Source organism: Vombatus ursinus, unplaced genomic scaffold, assembly GCF_900497805.2.
Source record: "Vombatus ursinus unplaced genomic scaffold, bare-nosed wombat genome assembly UNPS02005286.1, whole genome shotgun sequence".
Lineage (NCBI taxonomy): Eukaryota > Metazoa > Chordata > Mammalia > Diprotodontia > Vombatidae > Vombatus > Vombatus ursinus.
Genome location: NW_020945064.1, coordinates 14,542,290 through 14,565,105, shown reverse-complemented (window position 1 = coordinate 14,565,105; position 22,816 = coordinate 14,542,290). Strand labels below are relative to the sequence as shown.

Here is a 22,816-nt window from a genome sequence, read left to right as displayed (position 1 = left end):
TCTCACTTTGAGCGAGGCAACACCCATTCAGTGAAGAGGCCACTTTAAGGAGTGAGTCCAGGTATGGCCCCTTTAATAAAAAAAAAAAAAATCAAACTGGGAAGGGAAGACCCTCAGGGTTGCTGGCCAGAAGAGAAACAGTTATGATTTACATTGACTCTGAGGCAAGAAGGCCCCAAAAATAACCATTAAGTGGTGCTTGGGCAGGGACCCATTTTTGTCCAATCTATGAAATGCAGAGTGAATTAGATTTAAGGCTTGGTCTTTGAGAAAGAAATCTAGCCAGTAAATCCCAGGTTAACTAGGTAACTTTCCACCATCAAAATTGACCTTCTTTTGGGCAGAACACCTTCAGGTAAGAAGCACCGCAGCACCGGAGCTATGTCTCCTGGACATAGCTGGAAGGCAGAATTGGGTATGACCTTTGACTGAGACTGGTCTTTTATTTCTTGGCTTCATTCAAAGGCCCCGGTTTAATTGACACAATATGCTTGACATGACATTGATTAAGACTGGTGGGTCAAAAAAAGGAAAATCAACTTGCATGATCACTATAATTACATGTAAGTACAATGTAGTATATATATAAAAGTGTAATTATGAAGCTGGGTTTATATCCAAATACCACTAGCAGATTACAGGCTACTATTCATGTAACCAGATTTCACCTCTATACAAATGTTAGTGATGGGACAAAGGTAGGAGAGAAAGAAGAAAGCGATGGGGAGATGTATTTTTCATTCATTTATTCAACAAGCAATTATGAAGGGCCTTCTATGTGCCAGGCATTATGCTGTGAATGGAGGATTCAAAGACAATAATAAAAATATATTCTCCAAAGAACTGGCTTAATGAAATAGCTGCTCAACATATATTTGAATGTGTCCTTAAAGTAGTTAAGAACCTACTATGTGCTAGACGCCTGGCAGCCACCCTTATTTCAAATACCTAAGGCATTATACTTAGACAAAAACACACATTTGTTAAGACTACTCTCTATAGGAGAGAGAGAGAGAGAGAGAGAGACAGAGAGACAGAGAGAGACAGAGACAGACAGAGACAGAGAGACACAGAGACAGAGACAGAGAGAGACAGACAGACAGAGAGAGACAGACAGACAGAGAGAGACACAGAGACAGAGACAGAAAGAGAGAGAAAGAGACAGAGAGAGACAGACAGACAGAGAGACAGAGAGAGAGACACAGAGAGAGAGAGACAGAGACAGAGATATGAATGGAATTGAACGTGAAATGTACTAAGCCAGAGACCAAACTTGCTTCGTTATTCGCCCTAAAGGCCTTGTATTGTGAAAGATCATTCATCACTTCCATTACTAGTAGCTACCTGTTGGGTAGATATCATGCCTCTGTCAACTTGTATTTAATAGTCCGTCACGAAGCAGCCTGTGTGCTCTGACTGGCCTGAAAGTTTATTTCTAATTTCTTTGAATGCGTGCTTTTCCAGGCGGGCATACTGTGCAAGACAGGAGGCACCAGATAGTGCCTGATTTTATTCAAAGTTTCCACTGTAGCTGGATCCATTCTGCTGGACGCAATGTGGGTGCTGATGCGCTGAATCTTGTCCATATCCATCCCAAATAGTCTATGGTTCTTTGTCTTTATTACCGGTGATTTATGGTTTGCAGCAACAAAGGTCCCATAATCTCTGCCTACCTGTGCCCTCTGCCCACTGGCTCAGGCATAGCCAAGAGAGTAGGGAAAGACTCAGAAATTGGTGGCAAGGACATAGCTGTGACTGGCCTGGCTCCACAAAGTCATCTCCGTCCCCCAGCTCTGTGAAGGCCCGGCTCTTCCACTTACCATCTGTGAGACATTCAGCAAGTCACTTGACATTGTAGGGCGAGACCAGGGGATTCCTAAGGTTTCTTTCAACTCTGACATTCTGTGACTATGTGAGTGTGCTACCTTAAAACCAGCAGCAGCTTCTAGGACAGCCCATTTGCATGAGATGTTTAGGGAGGGGAGGAGGCAGAACATATACAATGTGGGGAAAAGCAGAAATTCAGGGAAAGTCACCGAGGTGTTTGGAGTTGCTAGAGCTCCAGAGCTGTAGGAACCGGGTGGTGTGAGGGGTGAGTGCTGGATGTGGATTTAGGATAGACCTGAGCTCAAGGCCAGTCTCATCCACTTACTAGTTGTGTGATCCTGGGCAAGTCATTTAACCTCTGATTGTTTCAGTTTCCCCATCTGCAAAGTGGGGATAATAATAGCACCAACCTCCCAGGTTGTTGTGAGGATCAAATATATGTAGTATTTTGCTAATATTAAAGCTCTGTATAGGGGCAGCTAAATGGCGCAGTGGATAGAGCACTGGCCCTGGAATCAGGAGGACCTGAGTTCAAATCTGGCCTCAGACACATAACACTTACTAGCTGTGTGACTCTGGGCAAGTCACTTAATCCCAAAAAAACACTTAACACCTCCCCAGAAAAGCTCTATATAAATTCTATTATTGTTGTCCAGTCCTTTCAGTTGTGCCAGACTTTTTGTGACCCCATTTGGGGTTTTCTTGGCAAAGATACTGGACTGGTTTGCCATTTCCTTCTCTAGCTCATTTTATAGATGAGGAAACTGAGGCAAACAGGTAAAGTGACTTGCCCAGGGTCACACAGCTAGTAAGTATCTGAGGCCAGATTTGAACCCAGGTCTTCCTGACTTTAGACCCAGCTCTATCCACTAAGCTACCTAGCTGCCTCCTCCATTTATTATTATTATTGCTTATTATTAGAACTTGGCATCATATTCTATTGACTTTCCCTTCCATTGACTGTCCAAGATAACATAGAAGGGCCATGGGTCACAAGCACTAGTCCAGATGCCTGAACCAGCTCTGCTTTGGGAAACAGGCCAACAGCAGCCTCAGACAGGGACAAAGCCAGTGCCCTCATCAGATTACCAGTGACAGCAGCTCCCTTCCTGCCCCGCAGATGAATTGCCCTCCCTTAATGACCAAGGTAAAAGTGGCAGATCATTCTGGTTGTTGGCTTTCTGTAATCCTTTATGCTGATTGAGATCAAGGAGCCTTTCTCCCTGGACTGACTACTCTTTTAATTAAACAGTTGGTCATTTTGTTCTTTCATTCCATTTCTTGAATGGATTCCATTACAGGGGCGTTCTTGGCTTTCTGCTATGGCCACAGGCCAAATGTCACCAGCCCAGCCATGACATGGCTGCAGGTCTAAGGACTGGAAGGTTCCTTAGAGACCATCTAGTCAAAACTCTCCCTCTCCCTTTATTTGACAAATGAAGAAGCAGAGGTCCAGAGAAGGGAAATGACCTGCCCAATCCATGCCTACCCCCTACTCAGCTACCCTTGTCTCTATTCTACTATAATAATTACTATATACTTAATAGTTATTAATTAATACAATAAATTATATGATCTATTGTTATTATAATTATTAATAATATCCTGCAAGGCAGTCTATCTAATATGCTGGAGACTTTTCTTGATTATTTTGACATTGTGAAGATACCAATGGGCTGTCCACCAATGAGGTGGCACAGCGGAAAGAATGTTGCAATCGAAGTCAGAATGAACTGCATTCAAATGCCTCTTCAGACACATACTAGCTGTTTGACCCTGGTCAAGTCACTGAACCTTATCTCAGTCTCAGTTTCCTAATACTAATGCTAGCATTTATATAGCACCTAGTATGTGCTAAGTACTTCACAAATATCATCTCATTTGATCCTCACAACAACCCTGGAAGGGAGATGCTATTATTATCCCCATTTTTCATTTGAGGAAACTGAGGCAAATAGAAGTTAAGTAACTTTCTCAAGGTCATATAGCTAGTAAGTTTCTGAAACAGGATTTGAACTCAGATTTTCCTGACTGTGGACCCACTGCTCTATCCACTGTACCACTTAGCCCAATCCTGAAAAATGGGGTTAATAATAGCACCTTCCTTTGCAGGGTTGTTGTAAGGATCAAATAGAATAATATTTGTAAAGCACTTAGCACAGTACCTGGCACATAGCAGGTGCTACATAAATGTTGATTCCCTTCCTCCATCCTCCACCCCCACCTGCTGGAGTTGCTAGAAAAAGCAAAGGAGTTAACATTTGTAAAGTGTTTTATAAACCCTAAAGCACTATGAAAAGAATGGTTATGATTTTTTGCTCATGCATTTTCTCAGCACCCTTTATGCCCACCTTTTCCTTTGTAATGTCTTGTTTGTAAGGCATTACACTGCAGCCCATTCATGCCCACCATCTACATCTCCGTTGTCCTTTGGGAGAGTGTGTCCATCAGAGTATTTATCTTGGATAAGGACAACAAATGAACAATGAGCCAGACTAGGACTGAACAGAAAGAGAAACATGACCAGATTGCCTTTGGGAAATTACAAAAAGTTCTTTTCATAACCCTAAGCTTTTCCCTGAAACAAAAGACCCGTGTTTTCAATACCATTTTTCTTCTTGTGCTGTATGGCTGAGTCATGGAATGAGTGCTACAATATCCAAAGAATTGAAATTGTTATTAAAGACAATAACCTATAAAACAGGAATGCATCATGGGACATCTCAAAAAAATAGAAAGGGGTTGAAATTTAGTAAGGATAAATGTAAAGACTTGCAGTTGGATTTGAAAAGTCAGCTATGATAGTATGAAATAAGTTTATGTGAAAAACAAAAGGGTTTTAGTGGATTGTACCCTCAATTAGAGTCAACAATGTAAGCTAGCAGCCAAAAACCACTGTGATCATAGGCTACATTCATTTATTCAGTAAATATTTATTAAGCACCATTTGGGTAGAGGGGCACAATGGGTAGAGTGCTGGGCCTGAGACTCATCTTCCTGAGTTTGTTTGAATGCAGCCTCAAACACTTACTAGATGTGTGACCCTGGGCAAATCGCTTAACTCTTTTGCCTCAGTTTCCTCATCTATAAAATGGGCTGGAGAAGGAAATGGCAAATCACTCCAGTATCTTTGCCATGAAAACCTCAAATGGGGTCATGAAGAGCTGGACATGATTGAAACAACTGAACAACGACAATATTTGCTCAACACCTACTGTGTGCAGCCTATTATGCTAGGTGCTGGATGAGATGTAAAGTTTAGGTAAGCCATGGTCCCTGCCCTCAAGGAGCTCATATTTTAATAGGGGATAGGATACGAACGTATAACTGTAATAGGATACAAGCTAAAATACACAATTTAAATAAATGCATTAAAGAGGTACAAACACAGGCTTTCAAGTGTGGTCCCGAGTGGAAGATCGCTCCCAATAGGAGGGATAAGGAAAGGCATTTGGGTTGAGTTTCGAAAGATGGATAAGAATTTAGGTGGTGAAGAAATAGGCAAGTTAGGTTCTAGGCATAGGGGACATGATTACAGATGTGGAAAGAACCCTATTTGTTTAGAATTTACAGCATATGCAGTTGAGTCATAAGGCCAGAGTAGCATGGGAAGGAGGTATCAGATTATAGAGAGTTTTGAATACTATGCCAAGAACTTTGAGATTTACTTGGTAAGCAATAAAGAACCAATGAAAATTTTGGAGCAAGAAAAGTAACATGGTTAGGTGTGTGAATAGTGAAAATCAGTCTGTCCGTGCAGAAATGGATTGGAAGGGAGAGGCATTGGAAGTGGGAAGGCCAGTTAGGAGATTTTGATAATAACTCAGAAAGTACTAATGAGGGTCCCATGTGGTGGCATGGGGAGTAGAAAGAAGGGAGTGGATAGACTTGAATCAGACCAAGGCATTATTTAAAGGCGTGGCGTTTGTAACAAATGGGATGATTATCCTGTTCTTCTCAGACCACACCTAGAATGTTGTGTTCAGTTCAGGGGACCACATGTCAGGAAGGATACTGTCTAACTATAGCACCTCCCAGAGGACTGTCACCAGTATGGGATCCTGCGATATGAAGAAGGAACAGGAGGTGTTTTGCCTGAAGAAATGGCTTGGGAAAGGAGAGGGGAAGACTGTTGTTGTCTGGTTGTTTCAGTCATGTCTGACTCTTTGTGACCCCATTTGGGGTTTTCTTGGCAGAGATACTGGAGTGGTTTACCAGTTCCTTCTCCAGCTCATTTTACAGATGAGGAAACTGAGGCAATTGGGGTTTAGTGACTTGTCCAAGGTCACATAGCTAGTAAGTGTCTGAGGCTGGCTTTAAACTCATGAAGATAAGTCTTCCCGATTCCAAGCCCAGTGCACTCCAAGTCCACTGCACCACCTAGCTGTGCCGTAAGTATAGTTTGGACAAACAGCCTCAGAGGTCTCTGCCTCTGGGCAGAGAACTTTGGGATTCTATGAGTTTGAGAGTTTATTAACTCTTAAGACTTCAGGCCAAATACTTGTTTTTGTTTTACATTTGTTTCCTGCCATGTTCATTTGCATATGATTTGAATCTCTACTGAATGATGGAGTGCCAGCAATTCATTCCTTAGGGGTAGAGAAGAAAGAATGTGGATTAGTTGGGACCTGAGTGCTCCCTGGCATTGGAGGTGTGGTTCAGAAAAGGAGGGTGTAAACCCAAAGCAAGGAATAGCTTCTGTTTGTAAAAACAAATTGTTCTGTGGGGCCGGTTTACTCAGTTCATGCAATGAAAGAGACTTTGGGTAGATTACCTGAGACAGAGGAAAGAACACTGAAATAGAAATAGGTTTGAATCACTGGCTTTGTTATATATACAGTCATGTGATCTGGGTCAAGTCATTTACTCATCTGGAAAATGAAGGTATTGGCTTAAATGAATGAATTTTAAAAAAGGATTTATTCAGTGCTGACTGTGTCCTAGGCATTGTTTGTAAAGCACCTTACCTCTTAATTTGTTTGATCCTCACAAGAATCCTTTGAGGTAGGTGCTATTATTATCCTTTTGGTGAAACCTGGTCCTAGAATCTGGAAGACCTGAGCTCAATTCTGGCTTCAGACACTTACTAGCTGTGTGACCCTAGGTAAATCAATTAAGTTTTGGGTGTCTCATTTTCCTCATCTGTAAAATGGGGATAATAACAGCACCTATCTCCCAGAGTTGTGAGAATCAAATGAGATAATATTTGTGAAGCTCCTGGCCCATGGTAGACACTTAATAGATGTTTCTTCCCTTCCTTCCTATTTTACAGATGAGGAAACTGAATCTAAGACAGGTTAAGGTCACATAGCTTCTGAGGCAGGATTCAGATTCAGGTCTTCCCTGAATTCAAGCCTCACACTTTTGTGTTTGTGTCCTTGCTAAGTGCCAGGATATAAATACAGTTATCCCTTCCACAGTACGGAGGTTAGCAGCCTGGACCCCAGAGATCTGGAAAATTCATGTAAAGTTTTTTGTCCTTTTTTTTATAATTTAAGCAACTCAGGATGCACCATGAGATGTCATGGGAAAGACTGCAGCCAACACATGTGGCACCCCCAAACCAGTGTGAGGAACCACAGCTCTTTTACTACAAATTTAATTTTAAGGAAAGGATATTGTGTAGCTCTTCATTTATGTTATTAAATAGTAAAATCCATACTGTACAGATAATACTATACATAATAGTAGATACATTTTATGCATTTATGACTTACTAAACTTCTGAAGATATCTCTACCTTTTTAGCCTTTTGCAAACTTTAACTTTTTTTGTACTTATTTTAACTTTAGAAAAGAAATTGTGTATATTTGTGATATTAAAAGATAAAATATGTTGATATTATATAATACTGTACATGTATTTTATGCATTTCTGAGTTTCTAAACTTTTTCTGTGTCATCTACTGGCCTTTGCTTGTTGTCTGCAGCTTCTGCAAAACTTCCAAAAAATTCCCATTTATTTTGTTATGCTGACTCAAGATATATTGGAACTTGGATGGAGAAAGTCACCATGGGGAAGGGATAACTGTAGTAGTAATCAAGGCTATCTTCGCCTTCAGGCAGCTTATATTCTAATAGGGAAGGACCGCACAGGTAGCTATAGGTGGCACAGTGGACAGAGCACTGGGTCTGGAGTCAGGAAGACTCCTTTTCCTGAGTTCAAATATGGCCTTAGACACTTACTAGCTGTGTGACCCTGGGCAAGTCACTTAACCCTGCTTGCCTCAGTTTCCTCATCTGTAAAACGAATTGGAGAAGGCAATGGTAAACCATTTCACTATCTCTGCCAAGAAAACCTCAAACAAGGTTATGAAGAGTCAGACATGACTCAGCAACAAGAACAATTATATCTTGGTTGTATTTTGGCAGTTAGGTATCTTTGCCAAGAAAACTCCAAATGGGATCACAAAGAGTCAGACACGACTGAAATGACTAAACAACACGTAAAAGGGAGCTAGATAGATGTAGGTGGGAAGGAAATGACCAGAAACTGAGCTGAAAGTGTGGTTCTGGGCAAGATAAGGCAACAGCTCACTTGTCAGAGTCTACAGTCCCAGAGCCAGAGTCCAGTGTCCCGTAGGGGAGAGGTGGTGGTGAGGCGGATGGCTGGCCAACAGCCAACAGGCCAGCCAATTACACTTTGGAAATGGCTAGGAAAAAGCATGGATGCCTGATTCTTGGCAAGGAAGGCCTCTCCCCACCCCCATAAGAGCCATGAGTCTTAAGGGGCAGTGTCCAGGATCCAGTGGGAAGGGGTTGGGCCAGGTAAACACTAAGGTCCTTCTGGCTCTAAATCTATGAGTCTTTCGTCTTATGATCCTTGTAACTGGAGAGAGTCAAACAAGAATGCTGCAGTAGACTAGATGATATCCAAAAATCTTAATAGAGACCTTTTACCTTTCATATTCTATTTTTATTTTCTTCTTTTTTATATTAATTTTAATTTTATTTTTCTCAATTACACATAAACAAAATTTTTTAACATGTGTTTTTAAAATTTTGAGTTCCAAATTCTCTCCCTCCCTCCCCTCTCCCATGATGAGAAGGCAAGCAATTTGAAATAGATTATACACATGCAGTCATGCAAAACATTTCCACATTAGCCATTTTGCAAAAGAAAACACAGAACAAAAAACCAAGAATAATGAAGAATTAAAAAATATGCTTCAATCTACATTCAGACTCCATCAGTTCTTTCTCTGGAGGTAGATAGCATTTTTTTCATAAGTCCTTCGGAATGGTCTTACATCATTATATTGATCAGAATAGCTAAGCCATTCACAGTTGATTATCATACAATATTGCTGTTAAAATGTTCTCCTGGTTCTGCTCACATCTTACTAGCTGTGTTCACACTTACTAATTTACTTACTGTGTCTGTAAAGACCATTAGTTTATGTAAGCCTTCCCAGGTTTTTCTGAAAGCATCCTGCTTGTCATTTCTTACAGCACAATAGTATTCCATCACAATCATATACCACAACTTGTTCAGCCATTCCCTAGTTGATGAGCATCCCCTCAATTTCCAATTCTTTGCCACCACTGAAAGAGTTGCTATAACTATTTTCGTACATGGAAGTCCTTTTCCTTATTCTTGGATCTCCTTTGGGTATAGACCTAGTGGTGATATTGCTGGGTCAAAGGTTATGCACAGATTTATAGCCCTTTGGGTATAGTTTCAAATTGCTCTCCAGAATGGTTAGACCAGTTCACAACTCCACAACAGTGCATTAGTGTATCATTTTTTCCATATCCTCTCCAACAGTTGGCATTTTCCTTTTCTGCCATGTTAGCCAATCTGAAAGATATGAAGCAGTGCCTCAGAGTTGTTTTAATTACATTTTCTCTAATAAATAGTGATTTCAAGCATTTTTATGATTCCATATGATTTCTTCTTCTGAAAATTGCTTATTCATATTCTTTGACCACTTATAAACTGGGGAATGACTCATATTCTTATAAATTTAACATAGTTCTCTGCATATTTGAGAAATGAGGCCTCGATCAAAGACATTTGCTGTAAAATCTTTTTCCCCCAGTTTCCTGCTTTTGTTCTAATCTTGGCTGAAAGAAGATTAATAGAATGTGGAATTATATTTAAAATAACTGCAGTATAAAATACTTCAGAGTCTACCTGCCAAGACAAACTCTCAAACTATATGAACACAATTACAAAACATTCTTCATACATATAAAGTCAGATCTAAACGATTGGAGAAACATTAATTGCTCATCAGTAGGCTGAGACAATATAGTAAAAATGACAATTCTGCCTAAATTAATTTATTTATTCAATGTTATACCAAATCAAATTACTAAAAAAAACTTTTAGAGCTAGAAAAAATAATAATAAAATTCATCTGGAAGAATAAAAGGTCAAGAATATTAAAGGAACTAATTTTTTTAATATGAAGGAAGGTGGCTTAATAGTACCACATCTCAAACTGTATTACAGTTGGTATTGGTATTGGTAATTGGTAATTACCAAAACAATCTGGTAGTGGCTGAAAAATAGAGTGGTGGATCAGTGGAATAGATTAGGTATACAATACTTGAAAGTAAATAACCATAGTAATCTAGTGTTTGACAAACCCAAAGATCCAAGATTTTGGGACAAGAAAGCACAACCTGACAAAAATTGTGGGGAAATCTGGAAAGCAGCTTGGCAGCAACTAGGCATAGGACAATATTTCATACTCTATACCAAGATAAGGTCAAAATGGATATATGATTTAGACATAAAGGGATAAGCAAATTAGGGGAGCATAGAATCAGATATGTGGGTAAGGGAGGAATTTATTACCAAACAAGAGAAAGAGAGCATTACAGGAGATAAATGGATACTTTGGATTCTACTCTATCTTAATGCCTAACTATCCTCCCACCGTCACTACCATCACCTCTACTGTAACCACGCCCTTTTCCCTCAGCCTTTCCCGATCATGGTATCATGAATTTAGAGCTGGCAAAAAATCAAATGGATTGCCTTTTGGGTAGGATGGAATCATCTAATCCAACCATTTCATTTTTACCAACAAGGAAACTAAGACCTAGAGTAGGTGCTAGAGAGACCTGATTACCTAAGGTCATAAAGATACTAAGTGGCAGGAATTCAAATTCAGGTCCATGGATCATAAATACAAGATTTGTTTTACTGGATCAACTTGCTTGCCCAGTCTTTAAAGCCCAACTCAAGTCCTATATGCACTCTGAAGACTTCCCTGGCAACTCCTCCATCCCTCATTGGCGTCGTCTTTTCAAAACAGTGATCAAAGTTAGGATCAAACGAGATAATATATTTAAAACTCTTTGCAAACCTTAAACGAGTCCTATAAATGCTAGCCAGATCACTCATTGTGTATGCTATGCAATTCAACATTCAACTTTATGTTCTTTTGCATTAGTCCTTATTGATTTCCTGTGTTTGTTTTGTTTCTCCAACTACACAGCCAACTCCTTAAGGACAGGGAACTTGGAGTAGTGAAAAGTGCACTAGATTTAGGTCAGATGATCTGAATTTGAATCTTGGCTCACATACTTACTATATGTGAGACCTTGGACAAGTCATTGTACTTCTTTGGTTTTCTTGTCTGTAAAACAAGGGATTGTATTGGATCTCTCCTCAGGTTCTTTTCAGCTCTGAATCCTCTGAAATAAGTTTTCTATTTTTTTTAATCTCCCCAGTGTTTCTTAGCACTAGACTTGTAGAAGGCATTCAGGAAAATCTAGCACTTGGCAACTTATTGATTCCCCCTTTCTTTTTTCTCACAGCAAAGGCTTAGTCATGTTTTCCTTCTCTTTCGTTCTCTTATGCTTTGTGGTGGTTTGAAGAGATGCCTCTGATTTTCTCAGGGCTTTCTGCACTTCAGAAAGACAATAGCTTCATCCTTTGTAGACTCTGTTTGGACCTTATCTAATTCAGGCATCTTCTAAGATAAGAATACCTCCCACCATGGAGAATGGATGAGGTGATGCCTTCGGTGCCCTTCCAGCTCTAAGGTTAGGTGACATGAGGAGAAACCGTGGCTCATCAGAAGAGCTTTAATACAATTTAACTACTGCTCCAAGCCTGTTTATAAAACTCATCTGTGAGGTCTTCTCCTCAGGAGTGATGGATGAACCCCAAGACTTTGGCTTGTACCACAAATGTATCATGGCAGTTGCTTCTTCCAGGGAGGTGAGTAATATTTTGGGTATGGAGATCAAAGATAAAGGAACTCCAGGGCAGCTGACACATAGGCTTGATAAGCATCGTACCTCCCTCCTCATTAGATGCTGACCTCTCAGGTTGGGGCAAGGCTTATGAACAGTCTACTCTGTCAGGAAGAGTAAGATTTCCCTGTACTGTATCCAACTCCATTCTTTAAACAATTAACAGACATTGGTATCTCATTGATATTCACAAGATCCCCATAATGTTTTCAAGGAAAAAACAGTTACACAAATAATATTAATTTTACCTTTTACTTGGTAAAGCTTTTGTCCCTAAGGAGCTTGTTATATAACATGGGTACCAGTGATTTAAATAAATAAATGTGTGTGTGTAAATTTAAAAAACAAAGTAAATATGTATATGTGCATATTTGTATGCATATGCACACACATACATATATACATATATATACATACATACATACACACATACACACTGTTGTTCATACTCATTTTCAAGGAGGACCAATGACGTCATGATGTTGGGGTAAGACAGTGCATGATGGATGATGTCTCGACTTGCTCATGAATTGGATTTAAGTGAGGCAGAGTTGCACAAAGTCATCAGCCTCACTTTCTCTTCCAGAGTCATTGATGTCCAGTGGTAGGACAAAAGTCAAGACAATTAGCAATGGCCTGGGATGCAGCGGATGACCTTGGCATCTTGAATGTCTGACCAAGCTCTAAGCGCTCCATCGTGCCTGCTTTTTGGCTCTCATGGCCAGTGGAACAAATTGTTCTCATCCACCCATTCCTCTGGAGGAAGTTTTCACGTACTTAGGGTAGACCTCCCCCTAACTCACTGATGGGTTTGAGGCCCATCAGTTACCCTTAACCTGGTTTAGCTCGTCTGCTGAGATGGTTTTACCAGAGTGTGGCTGCTGCAGTTCTATAACTTCTTGGAGCCACGTGAACACCAAAGGAGGTTGAGCAAGCCCTCGCACCAGAGGCACTAGCTAGACCTTCCTGAATACCCCGTACTATATGTATACATATACGTATATGTATATGTATGTGTATGTATATTATGTACATGTATGTATATATACAGTATGTATCTGTGTATGTTTGTGTGCATATATATGCATGTATGTATATAAGTATATATGTATATACACACATGTGCATACATATTTCATTCATCCATCTATGCATCTATCTACATGTCCATTCATTCATATACCTTTATCCATCTACCTCTACCTATCTATTAATCTATTCATCATTTCTATCTGTTTATGTAGCCATCCATCATATTATATATGTGTCTAATTATATCTGCCTTTCTATCTACCTACCTATTTCTCTCTATTCGTCAATATTTATAGGTCTGTCCATTTATTGTCTGCCTGTCTGTCTATCAATCTGTTTGTCTGTCTATCTTCTAGTCAAAATGGATTACTACCTGTTCCCTAAACTTGATCATTCATCTCCCCCATAAGCTATTTTTCATCATCCCTGGAAGACTCTCCCTTCCTGTCTCAGTCACCTCTTTAGTATCGGGATCGTCCTTCTTCAAAGCCTTCCCTGATTCTTAACAGTAGTTTGTGTCCTCCTTCAATTTTCCTCATACAGTGTTTATTTGTACATATGAGATCGTAGATCTAGGACTGAAAGTTGCCTCAGAAGGCATCTCGTCCAACTGCTTCATTTTTGGAGATGAGAAAACTGAGGCCCCAGGGAGGTTAAATCCTGTGCCTAACATCATACAGGTAGTAACTGCCAAAGATGGAATATGAACCCACAACATCTGAATCCAAAGCTAGTGCTCTTTTCATTATATAGTATGTTGTATCTCTGCTGAAGAATGTAAGTTTCTTGAGAGAAGGAACTATTATTTTTAATTTTGTATTCCCAGCTCCTGACCCAGTGTTTTGTACATTGTGGGTAGAGGAAGGTATGAGATGCCTATCTGGACCTAGGGTTTCCTCTGAGCAGGGAGCTGCCAGTGAGAAAACTCCTTCCACCAGTATAGATCTGTAACTGTTCAGGAATCGACAGTCTTAAGAGAGTGACCTGAGAGCACTGAGAGGTTGAGTAACTTGCCCTGTGCCATACACCCAGATTATGTCAGGGGTGAGATATGAACCCAGGTCATTCTGACTCTCAGGCCTGACACCTAATATGTACTTGTTGAATTGAATTAAATCTCTTTCCTCCTTCCTTCCTTCCTTCCTTCCTTCCTTCCTTCCTTCCTTCCTTCCTTCCTTCCTTCCTTCCTTCCCTCCTTCCACTTTCCTTTCTTCTTTTATTCTTCTGTCTAGGATCATAGAATTATTAGATCTGAAGGGGACCTTAGAGATAGTCTTCCAACCTCCTCATTTTACAGATGAAGAAACTAAGGCCGATGGTATTTTTATGCAAATTTAAAAATCACTTGATTCGGTTTAGTCAAGAAAGACAATACTTTAAGTACTAGGATTTAGAAGGACTGTACTAAAGAAAACAAATATTAAATTTTTCAGGGAGTCACCAGAGCAATCATTAAAAAATCCTTAACCCCATTTCACGGAGATAAGCCAGCCGAGGAGACCTCAAATAAGTGAAATGACTCAGTGTCATAATGAGAATTGAGTGGCACATGGTGAGGCCCTCACAGCATCATACAAACATTCTAAATGAAATCTTGAGGCTGATAAGTTCTTTGGTCTTCGTTGTTCCCTAACCCTAAGATTTCTCTCTAATCTATGTCCCAAACCTCCAGCTTCCTTCATACCTTTACCAACAATGACTGCTCTAGGAACAAATCCCTCTTGTTTTGTTATCTCTTTTATCCCCATCCAATTTAACTCTGAGACTTTTTTCCAGGTCTACACCACACTTGTTTATTTGCCTCTCAATTGACCCCTTTCATTGGGGCAGGTAAGTGGTGGGATGGATAAAATGCTGGGTTAGAATCAGGAAGATCTGAGTTCAAATCTGGCCTCACGCACATACTAACTGTGTGACCCTGGGTAAGTCATTTAACCTCTGATTGCTTCCATTTTGAGGATAATCATAGCACCCACCTCCCAGGGTTATTTTGCATTTCAAATGAGATAATATTTGTAAGGCACCTACCATTGCTGGCATGTTGTTGTTGTTGTTGCTGTTGTAGAGTTGTTTAAATCATGACCAATTCTTTGTGATCCCATTTTGAGGTTTTCTTGGCAAAGATACTAGAGTGGTTTGCCATTTCCTTCTCCGGCTCATTTTGGCACATTGTAGGTGCTATGTAATAAATGTTAGCTATTATGCTCTAACAAACTTGCCTATTTCAAGATCTTTTCCACTTCCTGAATTTTGGCCTTCCTCAATGAGATCTCTTCCTTTCAACTTTCTCCATTAGAGTTCCCCCACCCTTATTCATCGTTGGCTCATGGAGGTAAGAAGATGTTGGAGTATTGCTTGCTACCTACTGCCACCATTACTCAAAAAGCCTTCCATCTTTAGAGGTCCCCACCCATGGTTTATACCTCCCTTCAGTTTTGTCACTGTTGGCAATCAACTTCCAGGTTGATTCTTCCATCTTCATTGGAGACTTCAACCTCTGGATCCCAGGACTCCCTGATATCAGCCTTAGTGATTTCAATGTCCATCTTGATGCCTTCTCCAAAACCTTAGTATTCCACCATTTAATCTTCTCAACTCTAGTGACCTTCACCTTCCCTGTGTTTGAGTTATTCACCAGCACAGCAACATCTTGGATATATCATCACTCCGAGCTCGCTTGCCTCTAAAATCTCAAACTCTGAAACTTTCTATTCTGCCTCTAAACTCTCAACCCTCCTTCGGCCACTTCTTCATGCCTTTTGCAGATATTCTTCACTGTTATTGAGGGCCCAGTCCCTCAAGCTATTCTCTCATTTCATCACATTTTTGTCACCTTGAATTTGGCTTAATTGAATTTGGATTGATTAATTAAGTTGGATTAATTAATTAATTTATAATTAATTAAATAGAGAATTGATGTTCTCTACAGCATCCATTAACCCATTGCTCATTTGACCTCCAATTCAACCTGCCTACCCAATTCCCAACCCTGTTACTTCCTCCCCTCCCTGGCCGTCCAAATTCATTTCTGGGCCAACTGGGTCTTCTACAAATTAACATCTATAAACCTATGCTTAGCTTTTGCTAATTCCAGAAGCCCTTTTATTTAATCTTTACTCATCTCTACTGAAAGCCACCTAGCAACTGTTCATCACCTTGTTCACTCTTCCAATGAATTCCATCCGCAATGGATTCCCAATTTCATCCACACTCCTGGGCCATCCCATCCCACCTGGGCTTCTTTACTTCTGCTCCACACTTAATGTTTCCCCGTGTAGAATGTTCTTTCTTCACCTCAAACTCCTAGCTAAAGTCACTCACCTCCACTCCTTTCTTGCCCCCTCCACCCTCATACTTTTGCTCTTGATTCTTTCCTGGCCTCTTTATCCTCCTCTCCTTATTCCATCAACCCTCCCTTTCCTCTTGTCTCTTTCTCCCTTTCCACTAACACCTTATCCTCTGTTTTCAAACCTGTCCAGGTCTCCCTTATCCTTAAAAATCCTGTCCTACACTCTGTTGTATCCTTGAGCTGTTACTGCCTGGTCTAGCTCCTTCATTATGTTGTCAAACTTCCAGATAATAAGTAGTTTCCTTACCACCAACTCAACCACCACAATCTGTCTCCCCTACCTCAACGGAAACTGTTTTTTTAGAGGACAAACTAATCACCCAATCCGATCGACTTTTCTCAGTCCCCATCCACCTTGAGCTTTCTGTAACCTTTGACACTGTTGACTACCCCAAATTACCTACTCCCTCTTGTCTTGGCTTCTCTGCTTCTTCTCCACCTCTTTAGCTAAATATTCTCTTCCTCCTTCATTGATTCCTCTTCCTGACCTTAAATTCCACATGGCTCTGAACTTAGCCATTTTCTATTCTCTTTCTGTAATCTTCCCACTTCCATGTATTCAACTATTCATTCTACGGGAATTCAATTCAATTCAAGTCAATAAGTACTTATTAAGTCTCTACTATGTGCCAAGCACTGTACTCAGCACTGGGGCTATAATGACCAACCAAGATGGTTTCTGCCTACTTCTCAAGGATATTACATTCTGCTAATAGGGGGAAAAACGTGTACAGTTAAGTAAAATTCATATAAAGCAAATTGAATGATTTGGGGAGGTAGATTTGGAAAAGCTTCATACAGGGGATAACTCTTGAGCTCAGCCTTGAAGCAAACAGAGATTCCAAGAGATGGAGATAAGGAGAGAGAATTCCCAGCAAGGGAGATAGACTTCTGTGGAGATGGAACATGGAAGGCCATTTATGGGGAAGAGTAAGTAGAAATCTCTATCTCCATCCCAATCACTTTGCTGAGATCCAGACCAGCCTTTCCAACTGTCCTCTGGATATCTGAGCCTTACCCTCCCCCATCCCCCTACTCTAAGGCTGAATCCATCACCTTCTGCTCAAAACCTGCTCTTCCCCTTGACTTCCTGCTTCCTCTTTAGGTCAATAATTTTACCATCCTCCCGATCACTCACCCATGCTCATAACTTTTTAGTCATCTCTGAATTTTCCTCCTTCATCCTCCACAAGTAGCCAACCAAGCTCTGTTGATTTCTCCTCCCAAATATCTCATCTGTCTCTCATTTCTGTTTCCATGGCCACCACCCTAGCTCAGGCCAATGAACAAGTTTTTCAGGCTCCATTCCCTTCCTCCTCCAATGTTTCCTGTCTGCAGCTGCCAGTCTAATCTGTTCACGGCTCTAGTCACATCACTCCCCAGTTCATAATCTTTCAGAGGCTCCCATTGCCTCGGAATGAATAAGGTCCAGACTCCATAGCACGACCTTCAAGGCCTTTTCCAATCTGAATCTATCATTGTGTAATGAGGACTGCCATATGCATAGAGCACATTGGTGCTAAAATTTGTTTAATATTTATTAGGTTCCTGCTGTATGCACAGCAGCTACTGAGAAGATAAAAAAGATTTAAATTATGCCCAGTTCCTGCCCTCATGGATTATTTAGTAGGGTGATAACATCTCCCCTACCAAACTATCCCCCTCTCCTATAGATAGCTAGATTACAAAATATGACATGATACATGCTTGAGAGAGTTACAAAACAAAGTACAATACAGTTTCTGAGGGAGAAGGACACTGCCACGTCAGGAGCTGGGGAGGTACACCAGGTGTATCATGCTTGTCTTAAAGGATGGACCAGAATTCAGTAGTTGGAAATAAGGGAAAGAAGACATTCCAGGTGTAAGGTATGCACACCTTGTGCAGAAACACAGAGGAGGGAGAGCCCCAATTGTGTTTGGGAGACAGAAATTAGTCCACTCTGGCTGGATTCCAGAGGTGTGGAGGGGTTTGTAATAGAAGATGAGGCAGGAAAGTGAGAGTGGTGTGGCTTGTGAAGGTCCTTGGACATCACACGGAGGCTTTGACTTTCACTTGGGAGATAAGAAGGAGCTGATGAAGGTTTATGAGCTAAGGAGTGCCAGGACCAAAGGAAAGATAATTTCAGTAATAGTAAGACGGACAGATTGACATATATCAATATAAACGGGCTAGGAAAGATGAAGGCAAGAAGATCTGTTAGGAGATTATTCCTGCCTCATCTTGCACCATCGCCTACTCGCCAGTCAGACTCAACGTCTTGCCATTCTCTCAGTATGTCCTGCCCTTTCCTGCCTCTCTGTTTTTGTATATGCCATTCCCCATATTGGCATGCTGAATGTCATCCTTCCCACTACTCTGCCACCCACACCATCTTTTCAAGATCTAATTCAAATTGGACCAACATTCTATTAGAGGCAGCATGGTGGCACAGCAGATAGTACTGAGTCTGGAGTCAGAAAGACCACAGTCCAAATCTGGTCTCACATACCAGCTGTGTGAACATGGGCAAGTCCTATCCCTCTCCCAGACTCAGTTTCCTCATCTGTAAAATAGGTATAGTAATAACATCTACCTCTCAGGGTTGTTGTGAGGACTAAAGCACTATATAAATTCTAGTTATTGTTATTATTGCTGTTATTGTTATTATTTATTAAAGGGCATGGAAAGACACATAGAGGTTGTAAGTAGGCTGAGGCACATTACCAGTCTTGACCTGCATGTGCAAAGTTGTATAAAAGGCATCAAGTACCAAGAGATGAACTGGTCATACAGTGGGAATGATGGCTAACAGATGGACAGCTGGGGTATTGCACTGGTGTCCATAAATTATTAATAGACTCATATGTGCCTCCAGGACCTTGGGTCCATCCATCCTCTGTAGAGGATATCTGGAAAGAAGTGGAATAGGATTGTGCAGAGTGAGCAGAGGTGTCCAGATGTGATCAAAGGTGGATGGGTTGTGATGGGCCATGGGGGAGAACGTGAGATCCAGTATCCATCAAAATAACAAAATGCTACAGTCATTAATAGTTCCCACTTTGTTCTCCTCTGGAATCATCTATCCAGAGCTGGAAGGCACCTCAGAAGCTATGGGGTCCAACCCTTTCACTTTATAGATGAGGAAACTGAGAGGCAAGAAAGTGAATGACTTGCCCAGTCACACAGGTAACATCAGAGGTAGATTTGGGGTCCAAGTCTTCTGATTCTGGGCCACTTTTCCACCGTACAATGGTGAGGGAGACCTTCCATTGGACTTTCCAGACGGTATTCAACACGTCATAGATTCTGATCTACAAAGAACTTAGAAACTTCAGCCTTATCCCTCCATTTGACAGATGAGGAAACTGAGCTAGTGATGCTTTTTCAGGCAACAACTAAAATTTATGTGGTAATTTTATGTTTACAAAGTGCTTCCTACACCCTAGCCACCTTCCTACCTGTCCGTCTGCTACTGCCTGCCCTCCCCCCATCAGAGCCCATGCCCCAGGGGAACTAACCTTTTCAGCTCAGCAACTCCAGTCAGCCCTGAGGTCCATTGTATTCTAATTTATGAGCGTCTCACATGGCTCCTTATGTCCAGCCCACCTCTGCCATGTTTCACTTTACAATTCCTTTATCTTCTTCTTGCCTGTACCCCTTACATATACTCTGCCCATTCTCCTTTCCACCTCTGGAAATGTAAGCAAATCAATATTGTCGTTGCTTCTGGAAAGGGTCGATCTATTCCCTTATGGCTCCACTTGGGGGCAGCTAGGTGGTGCAATGGATAGAGTGCCAGGCCCGGGTCAAGAAGGCCCATCTTGGGGCAGCTAGGTGGCACAGTGGATAGAGCACCAGCCCGGGATTCAGGAGGACCTGAGTTCAAATCTGACCTCAGATACATAACACTTATTAGCTGTGTGACCCTGGGCAAGTCACTTAACTCCATTGCCTAGCCAAAAAAAAAAAAAGAAGAAGAAGAAGACTCATCTTCCTGAATTCAAATCCACCCTCACCCACTTACTAGCTGTATGACCCTGCGCAAGTTGCTTCACCCTGTTTGCCTCAGTTTCCTCATCTTAAAATGAGCTGGAGAAGGAAATGGCAAACCACTCCAGTATCTTTGCCAAGAAAATCCCAAATGGGGTCAGGAAGAGTCAGACACAACTGAAACAACACAACAATAACAGTAATAGTCAGAATTTATATAGAGCTTTAATATTAGCAAAATACTATACATATGTTATTTCATTTTATCCTCATAACAACCCTGGGAGGTAGGTGCTGTTATTATTCTCTTTTTACAGAGAGGGAAACTGAAGCAAACAGAGATTAAATTACTTGCTCAGGATCACACAACTAGTGAGCGGATGAGACTAGATTTGAACTCAGGTCTATCCTGACTCCATGTCCAGCACTCACCCATCACACCACCAGGCTCCTACAGCATTGAAGCTCCAGATAGATACCTGGAACTCCACACAGCTAAGTGGCACAGTGGATAGGGACTAGGGTTAAGAAGTCTCCTTTTCTTGACTTCAAATCCCTCCTCAGACACTTACTAGCTGTGTGAACCTGGGCAAATCATTTAACTGTGTTTGCCTCAGTTTCCGCATCTGTAAACTGAGCTGGAGAAGGAAATGGCAGACCATCCCGGTATCTTTGTCAAGAAAACCCCAAATGAGGTCACAAAGACTCTGACATGACTGAACAAGAAAAATGGCTCCACTTACCACCCCTGGGACTTTCCAATTCAAAACACCCTTGGAGACCACCATTCTCCTCTAAGGGTTCTTCCTCCTTCTGGAACATAAGCAAGCTCCTCGAGGGCAAGAACTGTCTCTCTCCAGTATTTGTTTCCCCAGCCCTATGTACACAAGTAAGCTTTTAATAAATCCTTTCTCATTCATTACATCCATTATCTTATTTGATCCATACAATAGCCCTGGGAGGCCTGTTCTATGGGTATTATTATCTCCATTTCACAGAGGAGGAAATGGACGCTCACCGAGGTTAAATGAGTTCCCCTTTCAGATTGCCATCATATACTCTGCAGAGATCTTATCTATCCCTGGATGTATGTTGTCTCTCCCACAAGAATGGGAGCTCACTGAGGCAAGGGAGTATGACTGTGGATTAGGGGATTTGCTTGATCTGTCTTTTTTTGTATCCCTTGTGTTTAGCACAGGGCCCGGCATATAGTAGGTGTTTAATAAACGCTTCTTAACTGACTAACTTGCCCGTGGTCACCCAGATAATAAGTAAGAGATAAGATTGTATTTACAGCACTTAGCACAGTGCCTGGCACAAAGTAAACACCGGAAAAAATGCAGCTGAGGGAAGTGATGGATTAATAGGCGCGATGAGACACACTTTGTTCGACATGGTCAATGTGGGAATTTGTTTGGCCTGACTGTTTATTTGTTGTGAGAGTTTTGGTTTTGATCTTTCTTTTTTCTTTCTTTCTTTCTCTTTCTTTCTTCCTTCCTTCCTTCCTTTTTTTCTTCTTTCCTTACTTCCTTTTTCTTTCCTTTCTTTCCTTCTTTCTTTTTTACTTCTTTTCTTCTTCCTTTTTCTCATTTTCTTTCCTTTCCTTCTTCTTTGTTTCTTCTTTCTTTTTCTTTCTTTCTTCTTCTTTCCTTTCCTTCTTTCTTCCATTTTCTTTTCTTCTTTTGTTCTTCCTTCTTTTTTCTTTCCTTCTTTCTCTTTCTTATTTTCTTTCCTTCTTTCTCTCATTTCTTTCTTTTTCCTTCCTTCCTTCTTTTTCTTTCTTCTTTTCCTCCTTTCTCCCTTTCCTTCTTTCTCTTTTCTTCCTTCTTTCTTTTTCTTTCTTTTCTTCTTATTTAAAAGAATAAATGCTTGTTTGATCAACCAACTGCTTCACCCATGATCACATACATAATAAATAGCAGCTCAAGTTGCATCAGAAGGAAGTCTTTGTCTTCAGAGAATTGAGAGAGCTATTGCAAAGGATTTCTTGTCGCTCCCCTTTCTTTACTAAGGAAGCCTCTATAAACCTGGATGTCCAAGATTGGTGCTTTCTCATTCATTCCGTTGTACTGCCAACATGTCCTCCTGGAGGAATTATCTCTTCACTGCCATGATTGCCTTTGTTTTTTAGTTTCTTCTTGGGATCTGAAGCATGGAAAAGCATTCCTTGCCAAAAGCAATAGAGTGGAAATTTGTGAGCCATCCGATCTCATCTCAATACTATTGTCTGTTGGCTGGCTGGGCAGCACTGGCCAAGGTGCCTCATCAGCCTGTGCCTTCCCTTGCCCATCTGTGAAGCAGAGAGAATAATGCCAGCTTAGTTCAGGAGAACTTAGCAGAGAGAAGAGCGGAAATCATGTTTGCGGAGCAAGTGGTAAATACAAAGTGTTATCTGAACGCTGACTAATAAGAATGTTGGCCA

At 41.0% G+C, this 22,816-nt stretch overlaps 1 long non-coding RNA gene across 4 annotated transcripts in view; it reads left to right on the top strand.

Annotated features, from left to right (window-relative positions):
• The window catches only part of LOC114031384, a 58,588-nt gene that overhangs the window by 33,531 nt on the left and 2,241 nt on the right, over nt 1-22,816 (top strand). For 3 of the 4 annotated variants that reach the window (XR_003567736.1, XR_003567737.1, XR_003567738.1), the window contains one exon: nt 22,526-22,768. This is a non-coding gene — a long non-coding RNA (uncharacterized LOC114031384). Of the gene's footprint in view, nt 1-11,941; nt 12,007-22,525; nt 22,769-22,816 lie in introns of those variants that run through there. The other variant, XR_003567739.1, reaches the window with a different exon arrangement.